The 7,056-nt window shown below is 49.6% G+C and overlaps 1 pseudogene; it reads right to left on the reverse strand.

Annotated features, from left to right (window-relative positions):
* Positions 1 to 2,120: 2,120 nt before the first annotated feature.
* On the reverse strand, positions 2,121 to 2,196 carry LOC142214722 (U2 spliceosomal RNA; annotated as a pseudogene).
* Positions 2,197 to 7,056: the final 4,860 nt, after the last annotated feature.

The following is a 7,056-nucleotide window of genomic DNA, read 5'->3' on the forward strand; positions in this document are numbered from 1 at the left end:
TCCTTCTCCCGTCTCCTAACATAGAAAGATTTAATCTGCTCCAACAGGTGAATAAGAGTCTTGTAGAATACAGAAGATCCCCCGTAGAAGTTGGCTGGACCTGGATCTGTTTCAAGACCAAACTGGGGAAGTAGGTAGGAAGACAAGGCCAACGTCATGAAGATCAAGCATGCCTAAAAGTGGAACACCCACTGCAGTCTCTTCAATGTCAACCCAATGGCTGCAAGCACTACCGTGCCACCAAGATTTTATGTGGTTAAGTACTATCATAATATATTTTTTTAGCATTTAGAGCGCTCTTTTTCCCCAAGAACCAAGGTCTGGTCATGGTTTGTAGCCAAATTCTTGATCTCTTCCCTTCCACAATAAATTCAGAAATAAATTTTTGAGCTTGGCCTATGTATTAGGAAGAGGTATGACCACTGTGTGGAAGAAGTATAAAATAACGGTTTTCCAGACAGAAGATGACTCCGATAACTCTATGGAGGTCCATTGAGGTCCAGAGGAACAAGTAGGGTCTGGGTTTCCTCAGACTGCTGAGCGGTATCTTGGGTATGTCAGTTACAGACATGAGAGGAATGCTATAGCAATAGTGCAGCAGAGGTGGGTAGACCGCTCTTGGTGGGTAGGCCACACAAATGCGACAAATTAATGTGGCCATTGCAGAACTCTCGTGATTCAATCAAAGAACCCCTAAAAATGAGAACTTGCACCTGAGGAAAGGACCCTGATGTGGGGTTGAGCCGATCTTGAGATTTCAGGATCGATTTTAAAATCCGATTTCCAATCATTTTCCAGCTGATCCCAATAGGCGATCGTGAAATTTGCTTGATCGCCGATCGGTATCCGATCTTTCCCGATCGCTCAACCCTAGTCAATGCTTCTCAATGGGAAAAGTCACTTTTAGGGTTGAGCCGATCTTTAGATTTCAAAATTCGATTTCTGATCTTTTTCCAGCCGATTTTTTATCAAAGGCCTCACACAGTACCAACGTAAACACCCAGTGCACGAAAAAAGTGGGAGTGCCACTAAAAAAAAACGTGCCCAAGATGCTGTCAAAAACGTACCCTTCCCCGAAAGGGTATGGAGTTCCCGAGGTTTTTTGTTTTTTTTTAATCGGAGGCCTCAAACAGTGCCATCGTAAACACCACAGTGCACGAAAAAAGTGGGAGTGCCACTAAAAAAAACGTGCCCAGGATGCTGTCTGTCAAAAACGATCCCTTCCCCTCCCCAAAATGGAAGAGAGGGTTCCCGATGTTTACCCTTCCCCACAAGGTCCAAAAGGCGCCAAGCGGAGTCGAATACCAGTGGGCTAAACAGCCGAAGCCGAAAGCCCTCAAACATCTTTTTCCCCTTGGGCTGCCACCACCTAGGGTATTAAGGACTTACCCTTGTCCAGTTTCTCCTTGGGCTGCCACCACCTAGGGTACTAAGGACTGACCCTCGTCTGGTTTCTCTTTGGGCTGCCACCACCTAGGATACTCCCGGACTCAGACCGAATACCTGCGTCCTCCCCAGTCAACCCTGGGAGGATCACCAAGAAAGAGACAGAAGGGAAGCCCATTGCAGACTTCACCTTCCATAACGTCCGTCGGGGGCGTCCCAAAAGGGGACAGCATCCCTTCGTCGACACACAAAAAAAAGGTGACGAGTGAACAAAAGAAGTGAAAAACAGTTAAATAAGTGGTAAAGTGCCCATCAAGAGCCCGGTTTACCACCGGATCTATAAAAATTCTCCCGCTCTGGTAATCCAGGCATAGGGGGTGGGGTTCTCAAAAAGGTGTAAATTTGTGCCACGCAATGTGCCGAAAACCAGTGGGTTTCCCACGCCCAGTGGTCTAAGGCACCCCGGGGTCCACTCAGCCCCCAGGGCACAACACAAGAGGCCTTCGAGCGCTCCCCGGCCCCCAGCCAAGATCCACTGGCACCGAAGCGCCAGGTGGTCGTGTTGCCAGCGTCATCAGCGTTCTGTCGGTCCCCTACAGTGGCTGGCGTCAAAACCACTGGCGGAACAGATTACTGACTGCATCCCCCACCAACGTGCCCAAAGTGGTTGCTCCATTCCCATCTCCACAGCGTTCGGTCTACTCCTGCACGGTGGGCCCTAGTCTAGCACCTCCGGCAGTTTCACTTACTTACTGCTTCTGATAAGAACAGATACTACACTTGATCTTAGCCAAAAGGCCGAGAAGCTCTTTTTTCCAGACGATCCCGATCGTGAAATTTCCTCGATTGCCGATTGGGATCCGATCTTTCCCGATCTCGATCGCTCAACCCTACCCTGGGTTGAGGCCAGTATATTGGCAGATTTGCCAATAAGAGAATATGTATTCAGGAAATATCACTGGATACGTCTTTCTCTGTAGCCAGCTAGCCACAGCTCAAGCATAAATCTTCTTTTTAGGTACCTACATGAGCAGGTAAGTAGACAACCAAACCATACACCAGACATTTCTGCATTAAAATATTCGTTCCTTCAGGGAAGGTCTTGGGGCGCTCAGCAATCTCATAACACGAGGCATCAAACTGTTAGTCAACAACCACTAGCCAAAATGTCCACTGGGAAATGGCACCTACGTAGGGAGAACCATGGAGTCAGCTATTTCTGCCACAGCATACGAGTGGAACATTTTCAGTTTCAGAGGACAAACTCCAAATATCTATAGTCTATTGTTTTTTTTAAGGCTCCATCCACTATTCAGCAAATTTTATGTCTCCAGGCATTCTGGTGGAGAGGTCACCAGGATTGTTTTTCTTGTTATTCTGCTTGTTTTTGTGCTTGTTTATGTGACATATCCACAATCAAGTTTTTTTCCTAATATTCCAAACAATCTATTCATCTGCTGTACAAAAAAGATCTTTTAAATTTGGGTGAATTCACTAAACATTAGAGATGAGCGAACACTAAAATGTTCGAGGTTCGAAATTCGATTCGAACAGCCGCTCAATGTTCATGTGTTCGAACGGGTTTCGAACCCCATTATAGTCTATGGTGAACATATACTCGTTAAGGGGGAAACCCAAATCCGTGTCTGGAGGGTCACCAAGTCCACTATGACACCCCAGGAAATGATACCAACACCTCTGGAATGACACTGGGACAGCAGGGGAAGCATGTCTGGGGGCATCTAACACACCAAAGACCCTCTATTACCCCAACATCACAGCCTAACAACTACACACTTTACACACTCAATACCACCTCTCTGACAGTAGGAAAACACCTTGAAACATGTGTATTTGGCACTTGCAGTGAGGAGAGCTTGTCACCAGCAGTGAATTTGGCCCTTGTAGTAAGTTGAGGTTGGCACCAACATTTGTTTTGAAAATCAGGGTGGATTGAGCCTCTAACCAGCCCAGTTTGGGCAAATTCATGGTGGAGGGAGTCTCTAAACAGCCCAGTTTGGGCAAATTCATGGTGGAGGGAGCCTCTAACCAGCCCAGTTTGGGCAAATTCATGGTGGAGGGAGTCTCTAAAAAACCCATTTTGGACCAATTCATGGTGGAGGGAGCCTCTAAAACCCCAGTTTGGACCAATTCATGATGGAGGGAGCCTCTAAACCGCCCAGTTTGGGCAAATTCATGGTGGAGGGAGCCTCTAACCAGGCCAGTTTGGACCAATTCATGATGGAGGGAGCCTCTAAACAGCCCAGTTTGGGCAAATTCATGGTGGATGGAGCCTCTAACCAGCCCAGTTTGGACCAATTCATGGTGGAGGGAGCCTCTAACCAGCCCAGTTTGGATCAATTCATGGTGGAGGGAGCCTCTAAAAAACCCAGTTTGGACCAATTCATGGTGGAGGGAGCCTCTAACCAGCCCAGTTTGGACCAATTCATGGTGGAGGGAGCCTCTAAACAGCCCAGTTTGGGCAAATTCATGGTGGAGGGAGTCTCTAATCAGCCCAGTTTGGACCAATTAATGGTGGAGGGAGCCTCTAACCAGCCCAGTTTGGGCAAATTCATGGTGGAGGGAGTCTCTAAAAAACCCATTTTGGACCAATTCATGGTGGAGGGAGCCTCTAAAAACCCCAGTTTGGACCAATTCATGGTGGAGGGAGCCTCTAAAAACCCCAGTTTGGACTAATTCATGGTGGAGGGAGCCTCTAAACAGCCCAGTTTGGACCAATTCATGGTGGAGGGAGCCTCTAAAAAACCCAGTTTGGACCAATTCATGGTGGAGGGAGCCTCTAACCAGCCCAGTTTGGACCAATTCATGGTGGAGGGAGCCTCTAACCAGCCCAGTTTGGATCAATTCATGGTGGAGGGAGCCTCTAAAAAACCCAGTTTGGACCAATTCATGGTGGAGGGAGCCTCTAACCAGCCCAGTTTGGACCAATTCATGGTGGAGGGAGCCTCTAAACAGCCCAGTTTGGGCAAATTCATGGTGGAGGGAGTCTCTAATCAGCCCAGTTTGGACCAATTAATGGTGGAGGGAGCCTCTAACCAGCCCAGTTTGGGCAAATTCATGGTGGAGGGAGTCTCTAAAAAACCCATTTTGGACCAATTCATGGTGGAGGGAACCTCTAAAACCCCAGTTTGGACCAATTCATGATGGAGGGAGCCTCTAAACAGCCCAGTTTGGGCAAATTCATGGTGGAGGGAGCCTCTAACCAGCCCAGTTTGGACCAATTAATGGTGGAGGGAGCCTCTAACCAGCCCAGTTTGGACCAATTAATGGTGGAGGGAGCCTCTAACCAGGCCAGTTTGGGCAAATTCATGGTGGAGGGAGTCTCTAAAAAACCCATTTTGGACCAATTCATGGTGGAAGGAGCCTCTAAAACCCCAGTTTGGACCAATTCATGATGGAGGGAGCCTCTAAACAGCCCAGTTTGGACCAATTCATGATGGAGGGAGCCTCTAAACAGCCCAGTTTGGGCAAATTCATGGTGGATGGAGCCTCTAAAAACCCCAGTTTGGACCAATTCATGGTGGAGGGAGCCTCTAAAAACCCCAGTTTGGACCAATTCATGGTGGAGGGAGCCTCTAAAAAACCCAGTTTGGACCAATTCATGGTGGAGGGAGCCTCTAAACAGCCCAGTTTGGACCAATTCATGGTGGAGGGAGCCTCTAAAAAACCCAGTTTGGACCAATTCATGGTGGAGGGAGCCTCTAACCAGCAGAGTTGTGGGAAAACAGGGTGGAGGGAGCCTCTAACCAGCAGAGTTGGTGGAAATCAGGGTGGAGGGAGCTTCTAACCAGCAGAGTTGTGGGAAAGCAGGGTGGAGGGAGCCTCTAACCAGCAGAGTTGGTGGAAATCAGGGTGGAGGGAGCCTCTAACCAGCAGAGTTGTGGGAAAGCAGGGTGGAGGGAGCCTCTAACCAGCAGAGTTGGTGGAAATCAGGGTGGAGGGAGCCTCTAACCAGCAGAGTTGTGGGAAAGCAGGGTGGAGGGAGCCTCTAACCAGCAGAGTTGTGGGAAAGCAGGGTGGAGGGAGCCTCTAACCAGCAGAGTTGTGGGAAAGCAGGGTGGAGGGAGCCTCTAACCAGCAGAGTTGGTGGAAATCAGGGTGGAGGGAGCCTCTAACCAGCAGAGTTGGGGGAAATCAGGGTGGAGGGAGCCTAGTATTAGCAGAATTGTGCAACACTTATGGTGGATGAGTATGAGGATGCGGAGGAATTGGAGAGGTTGAGTACAGACATGGAGTTTCATGTTGGGGTGCTTTACACAGGTGGGCACAAAAATGAAGGCTCTATCCAGTGGTCGTTCATTTTTATCAAAGTGAGCCGGTCGGCACTCTCAGCTGACAGACGGGTGCGCTTGTCAGTGATGATGCCACCGGCTGCACTGAACACCCTCTCAGATAGGACGCTGGCGGCAGGACAGGACAGCACCTCCAAGGCATATAGGGCAAGTTCAAGCCACAGGTCCAACTTCGACACCCAATACGTGTAGGGCGCAGAGGGGTCGGAGAGGACAGGGCTGTGGTCGGAAAGGTATTCCCGCAACATGCGCTATACTTCTCACGCCTGGTGACACTAGGACCCTCCGTGGCGGCACTTTGGCGAGGGGGTGCCATCAAGGTGTCCCAGACCTTAGACAGTGTGCCCCTCGTTTGTGTGGACCGGTGAGAACTTGGTCGCCTACTGGAGGAACTGCCCTCCCTGCCGCCAACGTCACATGCTGGAAACATCTCCATCATATTCTGCACCAATTGCTTGTGGCAAGCATTGATGCGATTGGCCCTCCCCTCTACCGGAATAAAAGAGGAGATGTTGTTTTTATACCGGGGGTCAAGGATAGCAAAGATCCAGTACTGGTTGTCCTCCATGATTTTGACAATACGCTTGTCGGTTGTAAAGCACCCCAACATGAACTCAGCCATGTCTGCCACAGTGTTAGTTGGCATGACTCCTCTGGCCCCACCGGAAAGTTCAATCTCCATTTCCTCCTCATCCTCCATGTCTACCCATCCGCGCTGCAACAATGGGACGATTCGAAGTTGCCCGGAAGCCTCCTGTATCACCATCACATCATCGGACAACTCTTCTTCCTCCTCCTCCTCCTCCTCCTCCTCCATTAAACGCAGTGAAGCGGACAGATGTGTGGACCTACTCTCCAGCTGTGACGGATCGGATGCTATCCCTAACTCCTCTGTGTGATCTGAGTTATCCCTGATGTCAATCAGGGATTCTCTCAGAACACACAAGAGCGGGATTGTAAGGCTCACCATCGCATCCTCAGAGCTCACCCTCCTTGTGGACTCCTCAAAGACCCGTAGGATGTCACAAAGGTCTCTCATCCATGGCCACTCATGGATGTGAAACTGAGGCAGCTGACTTTGTGGCACCCTAGGGTTTTGTAGCTGGTATTCCATCAAAGGTCTCTGCTGCTCAACCACTCTATTCAACATCTGAAACGTTGAGTTCCAGCGTGTGGGGACGTCGCACAAAAGCCGGTGTTGTGGCACATGCAGGCGTTGCTGGAGAGATTTTAAGCTAGCAGCGGCTACTGTCGACTTGCGAAAGTGGGCGCACATGCGCCGCACTTTCACCAGTAGCTCTGGAACATTGGGGTAGCTCTTTAGGAAACGTTGCACCACTAGGTTGAAGACGTGGGC

The sequence above is a fragment of the Leptodactylus fuscus genome, chromosome 7 (genome assembly GCF_031893055.1).
Source record: "Leptodactylus fuscus isolate aLepFus1 chromosome 7, aLepFus1.hap2, whole genome shotgun sequence".
NCBI lineage: Eukaryota > Metazoa > Chordata > Amphibia > Anura > Leptodactylidae > Leptodactylus > Leptodactylus fuscus.